This window comes from Mus musculus, chromosome 16, assembly GCF_000001635.26.
Source record: "Mus musculus strain C57BL/6J chromosome 16, GRCm38.p6 C57BL/6J".
NCBI lineage: Eukaryota > Metazoa > Chordata > Mammalia > Rodentia > Muridae > Mus > Mus musculus.
Genome location: NC_000082.6, coordinates 68,452,547 through 68,470,694, shown reverse-complemented (window position 1 = coordinate 68,470,694; position 18,148 = coordinate 68,452,547). Strand labels below are relative to the sequence as shown.

Sequence of the window (18,148 nt, the reverse complement as noted above, 5' to 3'; positions counted from 1 at the left end):
ACATATCCAAATTAATGTTATAAAATAGAATATCAGAACATATTATGTATTATATCCAGTGTGTGATTTGTAATAACCTCTGTGTATATGCTTTACATAATGGGAACTATAGTAGAAAATATAAAATATCAACCTTCTGACAAAATAACTTTGCTTCTTATGATAACATTAGCTATAATCTACTTATTCAGCAAAATTCCAAATGGGGTTCACCATTATTAGCGACAGCTTTTAAGAATGTTAAGTATATCATTCTAGAGAAAACAAGCATAAAACTCTGATAGGGTATAGTTTCTTTGAAAAAGAAACGCTATTTGATATGTAGAGAATGCTGATAGACACAAATTACATATTCAGGAACAGGAATTTCACAGATGTAAATAATAAAGGAAACTAATAAAGGAAACACTTGAGTAAATGGGACATAGAAATACAAAAGGAACTTTCGTACAGATTAAACTGTAACAGAAAAATGTTACTTTGCTGGACAAAAATATACTTCATATATGGATCCATGAGGTCAGGAAACATCTGCAAGAACCTTAGACTAATGAAAGAGAAAACCTGTCTCCCATGGTATAAGTGGGCCCAAGTTTAAGCCTACTCTCTTCCTAAGAATGTGTGCCTTCATGAGGGCTTTCTACCTCAGATGAATTTACTAATAATATGGCCTAGTTTTTAACATTTAATTTTCCCCAATTTTCTTGGTCTTTATGGTTCTTATTAAGAATAGATTTTAATTCTTTAACGTTAGAGAACTGAGCGAGTCTTGAAAGAAAAAACAAGGATGGATGAAATCGCCAATAAATATGTATCCTTTGACATCAACACTGCCGTATCTAGAATTCATGCCTCATAACCACAGAAATGTCAGGGTCTTTTCCCTGAAGCAAAGCTTAGAGAGATAGCTTAACTTTCCCCTACTTCAGTTGTGAATATTAACAGTTTGTATAGTATAAGTATTTATGAAAGGTTGGCCTATATATACAAAAACTAACAATTCCTTCTTCCTCCTCCCAGCCTGACATTGTGTGCCTTCAGAGATGTTTTACTGAGACTAACTCAGTGTTCTTTCTCATATTGTCTTGAGGTTCTTATTTGTTGTACAGTTGGTGCCTCACCATCATATATACATGGCTCAGCTAACTCTAGCTTTTCTGTATGTGGTTCTGTGTGTCTTCTTTCTTTTCTTTTCTTTTCTTTTCTTTTCTTTTCTTTTCTTTTCTTTTCTTTTTCCTTTCCTTTCCTTTCCTTTCCTTTCCCTTCCTTTCTCTTTTCTTTTCTTTTTCTTTTTCTGTATTTTCTTTTTTTTAAAACTCAAAAGTTTATCCTCATCCCGGTCTTATCTTTTCTCTTCTCTTCTCTTCTCTTCTCTTCTCTTCTCTTCTCTTCTCTTCTCTTCTCTTCTCTTCTCTTCTCTTCTCTTCTCTTCTCTCTCTCTTTCTCTCTCCCCTCTCCTCCCCTCCCCTCCCCTCCCCTCTTCTCCCCTCCCCTCCCCTCTTCTCCTCTCCTCTCCTCTCCTCTCCTCTCCTCTCCTCTCCTCTCCTCTCCTCTCCTCTCCTCTTCTCTTCTCTTCTCTTCTTTATAATTTTATTTATTTTCTTTTTTTATACTCAAGATTTTATCCTCATCCCGGTCTACCCTCTGACTTTCCCATATCCCATACCTTCCCCCAGCCAGGTCTCTACTAGGATATCCCCATCCCCCCATCCCCTACTCCACCTTGTCCTTCCCACTCCATGGCACCTCCAGTCTCTTGAGGGTTAGGTACATCTTCTCTGACTAAGTTCAGACCCAACACATATGCAGCAGTGTGTTCTTAACTGTTTTCCAAGAACAACCCTGAATAGATTTAGCAGCGTGTGGAAGAAGTTTTTTGTTTATTTTGTTTTTGTTGTTTTTGTTTTTCACATTTGTCTTAAGATGAGCTACATCACAAAAACATCACCACTGCCTAAACCTAACACACTTATAAAGAGTATGGCTTTAAATATATTGCTGCAATTGGAGTGTACTTTTGGAAAACCTGGTACATTGGCAAGAATATGACTTTGTTTTTAGTAAATACATGTATGTCCTTGTCAATTTGTGTATGCAGGCTAACATTGATTCAATTGTATATTAAATTGCAGACATTTATAGAATATGTATTTTTTCCTTTTAAAGCAGTGAAGCATTTAATATCAATAGTTAAAGCAACAACTAAAAACCAATATATTTCATGTGTTCTCTCCTTTAAAGGATATCAAATTTAACTCATTTTAAAAATTATTTTATTTATTGACATTCCATCCGTTGCCACCCCTCCCTGTCCCCCATTCCACAATTCCTGATCCCGTTTCTTCTCCCCCTGGCTTCTGAGAAGGTGTTCATCCCCCAACACCCCCACCCCCCGAATGCATCTGCCTTCGCTGAAGCCTCAAGTCTCTCAGGGGTTAGGTGCATCTTTTCTCACTGAAGCCAGACCAGGCAGTCCTCTGCTGCACATGTGCCAGGGGGCCTCCGACCAGTCTGTGTCTGCTGCCTGGTTGGTGGCTCAGTGTCTGGGTTTTATAGAGAATTTTCAGGAAGTGAAAGGCACAGCAACTCAAAAGTATAAAGAGTCTAAGCATTGTGAGATATGTAGGAGGAGGGGGAAAACAATACACTTTGTGAATGTAGAAGAAAATTTTAATATACAAATAGTCTTACATCGCCTGGTACCAGAAAGTGGGTTTGCCACCATTTCAAAAAGAGATAAGCTTCATTTACATTACTCATTCATACTTTCTTGTTTGAAATAACTGCTTTTATTTAGTTCAACATTTGTCAGGGAAATCTCTGACCCAGTACACCATTCACTCACAGAAACCCTTCAAGTAGGTCAATTCCATTAGACACATTTGATTAACTTTCTATTTTCTCTCACATTGGAATTGCTCCAAAATCCATGGACAATAATTGCAATTATCTAAAAAAATCATGTTAGTCACATTTAAAATATAATCTAATGTTACCATGCTTCAATTTATTTTAAATCATTCTGGTCATATTCAGAAGAATTGGAGACTACAGCAAGGCATTTTTTTTTAATAATTCCCTGTCATCTGTTTTATTCTTTAAAGATAATTCTAACTTATCTTTAGCTTGCTAGACTCCTGTCTGAATAATTACCATCCCTTTAACTTCATTTCAGAGGTCATATTTTAATCCTTTGATCATTTATGGGACTCCTTTCTCCAATCCTCTCTACTTCTCTCTTAGGTTGCAAGGCCAACACTAAATGTAGTTTACATGAAAGGTTTCAGCTGTGCTGAAATGGAGAGTATAATAAGAGATTTATCTCATGGTATCAACACATTCTTCTTCTCACTATGAATCTCAGTATTGGGCTTTTTTAATAAGTAAAGAATTACATTGTGCACTCGTGCTCATCTCGCTGGTTCATCTTGTTACCCACAGCAAATGAATAGCTCCCACTGTGATTAGCAAGTGAAGAAGCAAAGATGTCACCTCCTAGGATCAAATAGGAATCATATGTTCACAATAGAAGAGTCATGCAAATCGGGCGACCTGCCTACATAATGAAATGACTACCAATTATAATTTTTCTGGCCATATTATCTACTGTGTGCATAGTATGAGATTCATTTTATCTTCTATCAGTGCAAATGAAAGGTCTGGGAACCCCAGTGCAGAGCAGAAAGTGGTGTGTGGATTAACTTCACACGAAATATTATGATTCTATTACGATAAACGTTACAGAGTGATTCTAACATTCAAAATACATTAAAGCTGAAAACAATATTTCAAAATAATGCCATTACAATTTTCTTTGCACCCAATATGAATAGTTTAAGCACATATGTTTTTTTTTCTCCCAAAACTTATCATGAAGGTATTCACAAACAGCAGTGATAGATGATCAGGAAGCCATTCAAACATCATAAAGTAAGTAAGATTTTCATTAGATTCCCTTTTGAAATTATTGCAATAAATTATTGAATAAAAAAATTATTTGAAATAAATTTTCATGGATATACTAGATATTTTCAGGAAATTTATACCCACCCCCCTAAAAAAAAAAAAAAAACAACAACAAAAAAAAACTCATTCATTACAATGTTACAAAATACAAAACAAGAGCACTGATCTTAGCACAACAAATGTCTAATTCTGAATTGAGCAGTTTTACAGTGTTGTGGCTTCTACACAAAATTTAGTTTGAAACTTTATTAAGTATAAGTTGATTGAACACCACATGTAACACCTGCTGCTATTAAGAAACTTAACTGTGGTTTCTCAAAACTAATTATTCCAGTTACTCGATAAGCACATTTTCTCTACCTTCTCTAAATCACGGCTGATATTAATCAATTATTCATGTTATTCATTATGATCTTTTAGAGATATTATAAAATTGATTCATATTTTATTATATAGGTCTTTTGAAAATAAAAATGACAGAAATTCAATCCCCTGCCTAAATAATATTCAAAATATCTAAAATGTAAATATGTATTAACAGTGTTGGATGCAGCTAAAGTCCAGTGGTAATATTTTATAAATAGAGCAAAAGGTAACCTGAAAACATTAGGATATAGTAATTAAGAATAATTTACAAAGCAATATGCTTTCAATGAATAGTTCCAAAGATTTTGTTTTATGATAATTTTATACATATATTGAAAAAATATTCTCATATTGGGATGTCACTTAAATCACATTAACAAGGGAATCGTTGATAATGTGTGCAATAAGTTATTTTTATAAGTGTGTAATATTTTAAATAAAAATGGAAAATCTAAAATTATCATTCAGCTCCTAAAGTTACCTTCCTTCATAATTCCAATACAGTTAGAGGATGTAAATTACTGAGCTGCCAAATCCTTAATGTAACACTGAGATAACTACATATTATAGAAAATTTATACATAAAGTATTATAGGATTGCTTTTATGGACAATTCTCAAAAAATATATAATTTCTTTAAGAATTGAATTTATCCAGGATTTTGCATGAAATATTTGTATTGGTAATAGAGAAACAAAAGTTAAACTTTAAATTAATCACAAACTAAATCTGTTATATAAATATATTTAAATAACTGGAGCTTTCCTCTCTCAAGAAATGTTACTGAATGTATACTATATAAAAGATAAGCTGTAAAATTAAATATCTTGTTCACCTAGCAAAAAGGCTCACGAAAAATGACCCAATAAATGTTACTTGAAAAATATCCACAAAATATTATTAACTAATGAATTTGAAGAAAATAATATTTTTCAAATTGCTTCCTATTTATTGTTCCTCAATTCTGATATTACAAAATATGTTTGTACGGAAAAAATATATTCATGAGAGAAAATAAAATTTGGATTGAAAGATTATTTTGCTGAAACTATTGGGGTCATAAAGTTCAGTTGTTAATCTTTTAAGAGTAAGACCATCATGTGACTTTAACTATGTTGCTACATGTTTTCTGACAAAAGAGTTGAGTTCATGTGAAATTGGGCAAGGTGATATTTGGTCATCATACAGGTTTTTTAGAAGACTAAGCCAGAAATATTTCATATTTAATGTCTGAATGAACTTTATATAAAGTTCAGTGGCAGCCTTTACATGTGCAAGACAAAGGTAGAATAGCTATCTGGAATTTATACATAACTGCAAATAAATAATTAGTTTTTTCCACTGGCCTATGAGTGGGTAAATTAGCTGCACTTTGATGTAGGTACTCCATACTCAGTAGTAATTGTCTCAAGCAAAACTTACTCAAGGATATTATATAATATATGACATAAAAAATATGACATATACTATGTCATATATAATATATCACCTATCATAAATTACACAATATATAGTATGTAGCATACATTATATATTATACATTACACATTGCACATCATATATTATACACCACATTTTATATATTGTATATAATATAATATATATTATAGAGTATATGTCATATAGCATATACTATATATCACATATCAGATAACATATATCATATCACATATAATATGTTACATATCACATGTCATATCATCATATATCATATTTCATAGATCATGTATCATATATTATACATCATCCATGTATCATTCATACATGTATCATACATCATTTATCATGCATCATATATTGTTTATCATATACCAATCATATATTAATGTATGTTATATACCAATATAATCTTATATATTAATTGTATATGTTATATTACATCAATTATATTCTATTTTTATATTAATTCATTTATTTATATTCCATCTAGATTGTCACTTTTCCTCCCTCCTCTCCTCCCAGTTCCTCCATCTCATCTTCCCTACTCTCATTTACCAATCTCTTCTTCTCTTTAGAAAGGTGGTAGCCTCTCTTTGTTATCAGCCAGGCTTGGCATCTCAAATTTCAATAGGACTAGGTAGACACTCTTCTATTGAGGTTAAAGCAGGCAGCCCAGTTTGAGAAAAGGAATCCAAAGGTAATCAGAGACAGCCCTGCTCATGTTTTAGGAGTCCCACATGAAGACCCAGCTACACAACTGATACATATGTGCAGAAGGCTTAGGTCTATCCCATGCATATTCCCTGGTTGGTAGTTCAGATGCTATGAGCCACTATGGGTCCTGGCTAGTTGACTCTTTTAGGGTTTCTTGTGGTTTCAGTGACCCACTGGCTTCTTCAATCCTTCATTCCCTACTTCTATATGATTCCCCAGCTTCACCTACTGTTTAGCTGATACTGTCTGCATCAGTTTCTATCAGGTACTGGATGATACTTCTCTGACTACAGTTAGGTTAAGCCCCTGCTTGCAAGTAGCAGAATATCAGTAATAGTGACAGGCATGAGTTCATTCTCATGACGTAGGTTTCAATCTAAGCCAATAATCTGTTAGCCCTTCCCTCAAATTATGATGCATATTTTGCACTTCTACATCTTGTAGCCAAGAGGAATATTCGTGTCTGTGTTGGATTCCCAATCCTGCTATTAAAAATCTTGGCTGGTTATAGGAGATGGATGGTTCAGGTTGCATATCCCCCATTTGGAGTCTTAGTTAAGATCTCTTTCATAGATTCCTAGGTGTTTCCATTGTGCTGTTTTTAGCTTCCATCAAAAATGTCCCACACATTCCAATTTTCTCTTGCAGTACTCTCACCCTCCATCATCCCATGACTTCATCTTTCTTGTTCCCATCCACAACCCGTTCCCGATCCAGTCCCCATCCTGCATTCACCCTAGATGTCTAATCTATTACTCCCTCATAGTGAGATTCAAGTGCCCTGCCATGGACCTTCCTTGGTCTTGGTTCTGTGGTTTGTAACACAGATATCCTGTGCTTTATTACTAATGTCTGCTTATAAGTGAGCACATACCATGTTTGTCTTTCTGGGTCTGTGTTGTCTCTCTTGTGTTTTTTGTTTTGTTTTGTTTTATGACTGCTTTGTTTGTTTTAAAAGAAAGATAAATAAGGAGTATAGAGTGGGAGGATGAGTAGAGGATTTGGAAGGAGAGATGGGTTGGGGAAAGACAAAAGTATTATCAGATTATATATTATGGAAATTATTTTCCATAAAGTCAACAACAGTAACAACAACCCAAATTTCCCAAATTGATATATTCTCAAATCTACGTGTTTGTCCCTTTTAACTGGGGTCTAAAGTCATAAGATTCTCATAAAGAAAAATGGAAATGTTGAAAAAAATCAATTTTCTCATGGAGTGCTCTGATTCTGGGACTCAGATGAGATCACCATTTTCTCTCCAGTGTCTCTCGAAGGAGGGTCCTCAAAAGAGAGCACAGGACACAGAAGCAACAGAGCTTCTCAGACATGATCCAACTATGGGTCTTCATTTTCAGCCAGGAGGTGGAACTGATCCTCAGTCCTCTGTGCACCTTCTCTGTCAGAGGAGAGTTTGAATTCAGGGAGTGCTCTGACTCCAGGACTAAGGTAAGATTCCCATTTTCCCTTTGGTGTCTCTCTAAGGCAGGTCTGCTCAGTATGGCACAGGCAACAGGGCTTCTATGACAGGGTCCTATGGGCCTACATCTGCAGCCAGTAGGCGGGGCTGTTCTATAGCCCTCTGTGCACTGCACTTGCCAGGAGAGAGCTGGTCTCCCAGGAGTGCTGACACAGGCTTACAGACTCATGGGAGAAACAAGCTCCAACCAGAAACAGCTAGAACACCTAATACCAGAGATTACCATATGGTGAAAGGTAAGAATCTTACCAACAGAAACTAAGACTACTTAGCATCATCAGAACCCAGTACTCCCAACACAGAAGGTCCTGGATACCCCAACACACCAAAAAAAGCAAGATTAGGATTTAAAATTATATCTCATGATACTGGTAGAAGATTTTAAGAAGAACATTAATAACTTCCTTAAAGAAATGGAGGAGAACACAGTTAAGCAGGTAGAAGCCCTTAGAGAAGAAACTCAAAAATCCCTTAAAGAATTACAGGAAAACAAACCAAACAGATGAAGGAATTGAATAAAACTATGCAGGATCTAAAAATGGAAGTAAAAAACAATAAAGAAATTACAAAGGTAGAAAACTCTGGAGGTAGAAAACCTAGGAAAGAAATCAGGAGTGATGGAAGAGAGAATCTCAGGTGCAAAAGATTCCCAAGAAAACATGGACATCACAATCAAAGAAAATTGAAAATGCAAAAAGATTCTTACTCAAAAGATCCAGGAAATCCAGGACACTATGAGAAAACCAAACCTAAGGAAAATTGGTATAGATGAGAATGAAGATTATCAACTTAAAGGGACAGTAAATATCCTCAACAAAATTATAGAAGAAAAGTTCCCTAACCTCAAGAAAGAGATGGCCATGAATATACAAGAAGCCTACAGAACTTCAAATACACTGGACCAGAAAAGAAATTCCTCCAGACACATAATAATCAAAACATCAAATGCACTAGGTAAAGATATAATATTAAAGGCAGTAAGGGAAAAAGGTCAAGTAACATATAAAGTCAGACCTATCAGAATTACACCAGATTTCTCACCAGAGATTATGAAAGCCAGAAGATCCTGGACAGATGTTATACAGACCATGAAAGAACACAAATGCCAGCCCAGGCTACAATACCCAGGAAAACTCTCAATTACCATAGATGGAGAAACCAAAGTATTCCATGAAAAACCCAAACTCACAAAAATGTTTTTCCATGAATCCAGCCCTTCAAAGGATAATAAAAGGAAAACTCCAACACAAGGATGGATAACTACACCCTAAAAAAAGCAAAGAAGTAATCCTTTAACAAATCTGAAAGAAGATAATGACAAGAACAGAATCCAACTCTAACAAGAAAAAAAACAAAACAAAAACATGAAGCCACAATTACTTTTCCTTAATACCTCTTAATATCAATGGACTCAATTCCCCAATAAAAAGTCATAGGCTAACAAACTGGCTACATATACAGGACCCAACATTTTGCTGCATACAAGAAACCCACCTAAGGGACAAAGACAGACCATACCCTCAAAGTAAACGGTTGGAAAACAACTTTCCAATGAAATGGTCCCAAGAAACAAGCTGAAGTAGCCATTCTAATGTTGGATAGAATCGTGTTTCAACCTAAAGTTATCAAAAAAGATAAGGAAGGGAACTTCATACTCATGAAAGGTAAAATCTACCAAGATGAACTCTCAATTCTGAACATCTGTGCTCCAAATGCATGGGCATCCACATTCATTAAGGAAACTTTAGTAAAGCCCAAAGCACACATTGCACGCCACCTAATAGTGGGAGACTTCAACACCCTGCTCTTATCAATGAACAAATTCTGGAGACAGAAAATAAACCAAGACATAGTGAAACTAACAAAAGTTATGGAACAAATGAATTTAACAGATATCTATAGAACATTTTATCCTAAAACAAAAGATACAACTTCTTCTCAGCACCTCATGGTACCTTCTCCATAACTGTCCCTATAATTGGTCACAAAACAGGGCTCAAAAGACACAAAAAATATTGAAATAATCCCATGGACCCTATCAAATCACCACGGATTGTTGGTGCTGATTCAACTGTCAGTTAGCAGGTAAAAGAATGTGAATTAGTCCATTCTTAAATCCTTGTACAAAGCTCAAGTCTAAGTGGATCAAGAAACTCCACATAAAACCAGAGACACTGAAACTTATAGAGGAGAAAGTGGGGAAAAGCTTCGAAGATATGGGCACAGGGGAAAAACTCCTGAACAGAACGCCAATGACTTTTGCTGTAAGATCTAGAAATGACAAATGGGACCTCAAAAAATTGCAAAGCATCTGTAAGACAAAGGACACTGTAAATAAGACAAAACCCCAATCAACAGATTGGGGAAAGATCTTTATCAATCCTAAATCTGATAGGGGGCTAATATCTAATATATATAAAGAACTCAAGAAGTTGGACTCCAGAAAACCAAATAACCTTATTAAACATAGGGTACAGAGCTAAACAAAGAATCCTCAACTGAGGAATATAGAATAGCTGAGAAACACCTAAAAAAAAAAAAGTTCAACATCATTAATCATCAGGGAAATGCAAATCAAAGCAACCCTGAGATTCTATCTTACACCAGTCAGAATGGCTGAGATCAAAAACTCAGGTGACAACAGATGCTGGTAAGAATGTGGAGAAAGAGAAACACTCCTCCATTGCTGGTGGGATTGCAAGCTAGTATAACCACTCTGGAAATCAGTTTGGCTGTTCCTCAGAGAATTGGACATAGTACTACAGAAAGATCCAGCAATACCACTCCTGGGCATATACCCAGAAGATTCTCCAACTTATAATAAGGACACATGCTCCACTATGTTTATAGCAGCCTTATTTATAATACCCAGAAGCTGGAAAAAAAACAACAACACATGTCCCTCAACAGAGGAATGGATACAGAAAATTTGGTACATTTACACAATGGAGTACTATGCAGCTATTAAAGACAATGAACTTAAAAAATTCTTAGACAAATGGATGGATCTGGTGGATATCTTCCTGAGTGAGGTAATCCAATTACAAAAGAACACACATGATATGAATTCACTGATGAATAGATATTGGCCAGAAGCTCAGAATACCAAAGATTCAATTTGCAAAATGCATGGAACTAAAGAAGAAGGAAGAGCTAAATGTGGATACTTTGATCCTTCTTAGAAGGGGGGAACAAAATACCCATGTAAGGTGTTACAGAGACAAAGTTAGAAGGAGATACTGAAGGCATGACCATCCAGAAACTGCCACACCTGGGGTTGAATCCCATAAACCACCAGCAAACACAGACACTATTCCAGATGCCAACAAGAGCTTGCTGACAGGAGCCTCATATAGCTGTCTCCTGAGGGGCTCTGCCAGTGCCTGGCAAATACAAAAGTGGATGCTCAGAGTCATCCATTGGATGGAGCACAGTGTCCCCAATGAAGGAGCTAGAGAAAGTACCCAAGGAGCTGAATGGGTTTGCAGCCCTATAGGAGGAAAAACAATCTGAACTAACCAGTACTACCCCCCCTACCCCCGACCCCCAAGAGCTCCATGGGAGTAAACCACCAATCAAAGAAAACACATGGTGGGACTCATGTCTCTTGTTGCATATGTAACAGAAGATGGCCTAGTTGGTCATCAATGGGAGAAGAGGCCCTTAGTCTTGTGAAGATTCTATGCGCTTCTATAGGGGAATGCCAGGGCCAGGAAGTTGGAGTTTGTGGGTTGGGAAGCAGGGGGAGGGGGCAGGGGATTTCTCAGAGAGGAAATTAGGAAAGAAGATAACATTTGAAATGTAAATAAAGAAAATGTCTAATTAAAAAAATCAGTTTTCATAGTAAGTGTTTTTAAGAAAATACAGAGCAGAATTCTTAATCTGTAACTTTCTCTATAACTATAGTTTAAACTATAGTTTCTCAATCTTAGATGTCACGCATTATTATTCATTATAAATCTCACAGTAGGACTGTTAACATTTCTAATCATGGGTAATAGATTTAGCTTCAGAATATTACTATACAACAGAATATGATAATTGCATTTGTACCTTTTCAAGTTTTTTAAAATATTTTTATTAGGTATTTTCTTCATTTACATTTCCAATGCTATCCCAAAAATCCCCTATACCCTCCCACCCACTCCCCTACCCACCCACTCCCACTTTTTGGCCCTGGCATTCCCCTGTACTGGGACATATAAAGTTTGCATGTCCAATGGCCCTCTCTTTCCAGTGATGGCCGACTAGGCCATCTTTTGATACATATGTAGCTAGAGTCAAGAGCTCCGGGGTACTGGTTAGTTCATAATGTTGTTCCACCTATAGGGTTGCAGATCCCTTTAGCTACTTGGGTACTTTCTTTAGCTCCTCCATTGGGGGCCCTGTGATCCATCTAATAGCTGACTGTGAGCATCCACTTCTGTGTTTGATAGGCCTCGGCATAGTCTCACAAGAGACAGCAATATCAGGGTCCTTTCAGCAAAATCTTGCTAGTGTATGCAATGGTGTCAGTGTTTGGAGGCTGATTATGGGATGGATCCCCGGATATGGCAGTATATAGATGGTCCATCCTTTTGTCTCAGCTCCAAACTTTGTCTCTGTAACTCCTTCCATGGGTGTTGTGTTCCCAATTCTAAGAAGGGGCAAAGTGTTCACACTTTGGTCTTCGTTTTCTTGAGTTTCATGTGTTTCTCAAATTGTATCTTATATCGTGGGTATCCTAAGTTTCTGGGCTAATATCCACTTATCAGTGACTACATATTGTGTGAGTTCCTTTGTAATTGGGTTACCTCACTCAGGATGATGCCCTCCAGGTCCATCCATTTGCCTAGGAATTTCATAAATTCATTCTTTTTAATAGCTGAGTAGTACTCCATTGTGTAAATTTACCACATTTTTTGTATCCATTACTCTGTTGAGGGGCATCTGGGTTCTTTCAAGCTTCTGGCTATTATAAATAAGGTTGCTACTTAGAATACCCAAGATAGAAGTTACAATTTGCAAAACACATGAAACTCAAGAAGAAGGAGACCAAAGTGTGAACACTTTGCCCCTTCTTAGAATTGGGAACACAACACCCATGGAAGGAGTTACAAAGACAAAGTTTGGAGCTGAGATAAAAGGATGGACCATCTAGAGACTACCATATCCGGGGATCCATCCCATAATCTGCTTCCAGATGCTGACACCATTGCATACACTAGCAAGATTTTGCTGAAAGGACCCAGATATAGCTGTCTCTTGTGAGACTATGCTGGGGCCTAGCAAACACAGAAGTGGATGCTCACAGTCGGCTATTGGATGGATCACAGAGCTCCCAATGGAGGGGCTAGAGAAAGTACACAAGGAGCTAAAGGGATCTGCAACACTATAGGTTGAACATTATGAACTAACCAGTACCCCGGGGCTCTTGACTCTAGCTGCATGTGTATGAAAACATGGCTTAGTAGGCCATCACTGGAAAGAGAGGCCCATTGGACTTGCAAACTTTATATGCCCCAGTACAGGGGAATGCCAGGGCCAAAAAGTGGAAGTGGGTGGTTAGGGGAGTGGGTAGGAGGGTATGGGGGACTTTTGGAATAGCATTGAAAATGTAAATGAGGAAATACCTAATAAAAATATTTTAAAAAAAGAATGAATTTATGATATTCCTAGGCAAATGGTTGGACACTGAGGGCATTATCCTGAGTAAGGTAACCCAATCACAAAAGAACTCAAATGATATGTATTCACTGATAAGTGGATATTAGCCCAGAAACTTAGAATATTCAATTCTCAAATATAATTCAAATATATAAACTCTTATTGAAAAAAAAAGTACAGAAATAGGTCAATGGGTAAAGTGTGTTCTATACAGGCATGATATAACTGAGTTTAGATCCCTAGTATCCACATAAACCCTGATGTAGCATCTTGAATTTTTGATAACAGGACATGCTGGACAGAGATGAGCAAGTTTACTTCCCAAGTATTGTACTTTCTGCTATTTAGGTCAGTTAAGTGTGAGATTATGTGTCAAAAAAACAAAACAACAACAAAAAAAAAGAGTAGAAACAAAAATTGAAGTAGTGTCTTCTAGACATAACAGGACCCCTAAAACTCATGAGTTTCTACATTCCAGAACTCATGGCAGCCCTATGTGATTGCCTTTACAAGATGGAGCCAGACAAAATGTAAGTGTTCCTGAGCTCCACTCTGTCTTACAAGAGCTGCCTAGTTTTAGTGACTAACTTCTGCTATTAGCAGCAAATGATTTGCATGAGGGACTACTACTGGGAGGACTCAGAGGGCTGATATTGGGATGCAAAGTGAATAAATAAAGTTAAAAAGGGAAGAAAAGATTAGAAAAATAAAAGGAAAGGAAAAGAAAGGAGAGGAGACTAGAAAAGAAGAGAAGGGAAAGGAGGGAAGGGAGGGGAGGGAAGGGGAGGGAAGGGAAGGGAGAACGGAAAAGGGAAAAGGGGAAAAAGGGAAAAGAAGGGAAAGGGGAAAAGGGAAAAAGGAAAAATGTCAGAAAGGAAAGAAAGGGGAAGGGAAGGGAAGGGAAGGGAAGGGAAGGGAAGGGAAGGGAAGGGAAGGGAAGGGAAGGGAAGGGAAGGGAAGGGAAGGGAAGGGAAGGGAAGGGAAGGGAAGGGATGGGGAGGGGAGGGGAGGGGAGGGGAGGAAGGAAATGGGAAAAGGGAAAGGAAAGGAAAGGAAAGGAAAGGAAAGGAAAGGAAAGGAAAGGAAAGAGGAAAGGAATGGAAAGAGGAAAGGAAAGGAAAGAGGAAAGGAAAGGAAAGAGGAAAGGAAAGGAAAGGAGAAAGAAAAAAGGAAAAAAAAAACTTCAAATCATGCTTATGAGTGTTGGCCAATTGGAGTTAAGAGAAGCCGAGACAGAACAAAGGAAACCATATTATGGGTATATGGGCAGAGAAATAGACATAATAGCATAGTGATAGCTGCCCAGTTCTTGTGCTGTTTAAGGCTTATTGTAAATATAAAGGTTGCATGTGTCAATTATTCAGGAAGTGAATACTGAAGATCATGTAGAAGCCCCAAATTAAGATTAAATATTTCCACAAGAGGAAATGGTTACACCAAAATGTTAACACTGCTTTCAGCCTTTTATAGGTATGAAAGGAAAAGTCCTCTATGTAAGAAAGGGTTACCTCATAGACACAATGTTACATAAAAGGGGAGGCACAGAAGAATGTCAGTAGTAATTTCAGAGAAGTGTTTCATTCTTTAAGCTTATTACAAATTCAATGCAAAAGTTTCATATAGTCTTGGTTTATCATAGTGCACACCTGTGGCTTCATCCTTGGATCTAACCTAGAATGAATCTTTTTTTCTTTGAACACAGACATGTTCCAACCCTGTTTTCCTTTTTTTTTTTTTAAACTGGATATTTTCTTTATTTACAATTCAAACGTTATCCCCTTTTCTGGTTCCCTCCAAATCCCCTATCCCATTTTACCTCTCCCTGCTTCAATGAGGGTGTTCCTCCACCCACCCTCCCACTCCTATCTCCCTGCCCTCAGTTCCCCTATACTGTGGCTTATATTGAGCCTTTATAGGACTAAGGACCTCTCCTCCCATTGATGCATGACAAGGCCATCCTCTGCAATATATGCAGCTGGAGCCATGTGTACTCCTTTGTTGATGCTTTAGTCCCTGGCAGCTCTTGGGGTAATGGTTGGTTGATATTGTTGTTCTTCCTGTGGGGTTGCAATCCCCCTCAGCTCCTTTAGTACTTCCTCTAACTCCTCTATTGGGGACCGGATGATCAGTTCAATGGTTGGCTGTGAGCATCAGTCTCTGTACTTGTAGAGCTCTGGTAGAGCCTCTTAGGAGACAGCAATATAAGACTTTTGTCAGCATGCACTTCTTGCCAAGCCTGTTTTCTTATCCTAGTGCAATAAGCAAACATGTGAAGATTCACAGAATTCTATTTGCAGCTTTATTCTGTGGAGGGCTTGAAATTACTTATGTAAATTTAGTAATTCTATAAAATCATTATCAGGAATTATGAAATTATCAATTCATCTACACAACATGGCTATATGAAAGTACATGTTCATATTGATTCTGAAGGAATTCTGCCCAATAGGGTGGGTTGATGCCCCGGAATCACTAGGTTATGTAAGAATGATAGCAAAAGGCATGTCAGCACCAAGAAGCCAACCATCCAGGGATGAAGTTTTTGGTGACCTTGCATCTCAGATCTCAGACATTGCAGGCCATGAAAAGTGGCAATCCATCTCTGGAAAACGCACTTGTATGTATAGAATGCTTCTGATATGATGTAATCTACACTAAACTATAATATATTATACAATTAGAATCATTTCAAAATGTAGTTATAAATTCTTTTACATGTATTGAGAAATATACATTGCCTTAACTGTCTAGGCTTGAGGTACTAAAAATTAAAAATATATATATTTAATGCATACACGTTGAGAATTCATTTTAGAACTAAAAATCATAGTATCTGATTCACCTCACAAAATCTACTCTCTAAGAGGCAGGCTTTTGGAATCCATCACACAGCCTACGAGAAGGTAACAACCAGTTCCCTCTGTCTCATGAGTATTTTTAGATCTAAAATATCCTGGTGGAAAGTAAAGATAAAAAAGGCAGCAAGGAATGTCAGCACAATCAAAATGAAAGACAATCTGACTTCTCATAGTCATGCATGAGGCGCTTCCGATGCGGGAATCACAGCCTGAGCTTCTGCATATTGTCCAAACTTATACAATAACCATGTGTAAATAAGGGTAAAGACCATCTAATTTATAGACCTTGTATTAGGCTCCTGTCTCACCATGGACTGAGAGTTCTTGGGCCACATTTTGGTCAACCTGTTATCCTTCTGTAAAGTATAATCTATGTTTTCAGTATCATTTTTTTTCTTAAACTGAGAAATATGAACTAGTATTCAGCGGGTTTGTTTGTTTTGATTTGTTTGAAATTCACTGTTGAAGACACAAAGTTCCTGAACACTGTTTCAATTACAAAAGTATAACAATTAGAGAACAAAGATTTTTTAAAAAGTACCTATTGATGTGTTAGAATAGCAGATCTGATTGCATCTGAACACAACACACCTGGCCTGAGCAGTACCATGTTAAGAGGTCTATTGGGAGAAAGCAGGGCAAGGAAGACAGCAGAAAGTGAAGCAAGAAGGGGGGGGGGGGAGGTCCTCTTCTATATATATGGATGGTGATTTGGATACAGGTAAAGGTGGGAGGTGAGCCCAATGGATTCTGGGAGTTGGTGGCCATTGTTTTGGCAACAGATGTGTAGGTCACAGTGTTGCCTAGCCTATATGATGTCACAGGTTTCAGAGGTCATGATGCCAACACCTGTGCATTGATAGACTAAAGTGTGGAATGAAATGCTAATAATAGATTTCAAGTTTTAAATCATAGTTGTGGTAAGAAAGACCTAAGAATATAGACCAGTGTTATCTATCATGCATAGTTATAAGTACTACAGGGAAAATATATTTGAAGGAAAAATAATTACAATTTAATAACAAGAAATATACCATAGCTATCAAACTGATTACTATGCTTCTATTAGTAATACATAATGATAAATATACAACAAAATTAGATAAATTTTATAGAATTAATACATAGTTAGCCAAAGTTAAATATTTAAAGTAACTAGTTGAAATAAGAGGATATAATATAATATTATATGGAAATTAGGATAAATTATCAAATATGTTTTTAAATTAATCAAGAATAAAGACATGTCTGGCACTTAGAGGCACTGCACATGTAGATGCTATGTCACATGTGCAGGCAGAGGAGAGCAGCTATGTTTATGCTCAGTGTCCTAACCTGTTAACATCTGAGTAACTAGTTTAACATTCCCTGAAAAAATTGAGCCGGAGACAATCACCACTGTGGTACTAAGCAGGCTGAGATGGGCTCCCAGGATGACAAGAAAGCAGGAAATTAGGAAAAACATGCATGGGATCTGATACTAGGGCCCCAGTGGAGAGTAAGCATGACACAGTCAACACTTACAAAGGGTCACTTGGGTAGGCTGGGCAAGGTGCAAGCCCAAAATGATCACCACACTGGGGTCATGGGAACTGAACAGAAAGCTAGCCTGAGATGACCACCAATCTTAAGCTGTGCTTGCCTTGTGGGCAGAGCATGCCAGAGGTGATGCCTGCTT

The 18,148-nt window shown here is 37.1% G+C and overlaps 1 pseudogene; it reads left to right on the top strand.

Annotated features, from left to right (window-relative positions):
- The first annotated feature begins 17,729 nt into the window (after positions 1-17,729).
- Gm24681 lies at positions 17,730-17,836 on the top strand (annotated as a pseudogene).
- The last annotated feature ends 312 nt before the right edge of the window (positions 17,837-18,148 follow it).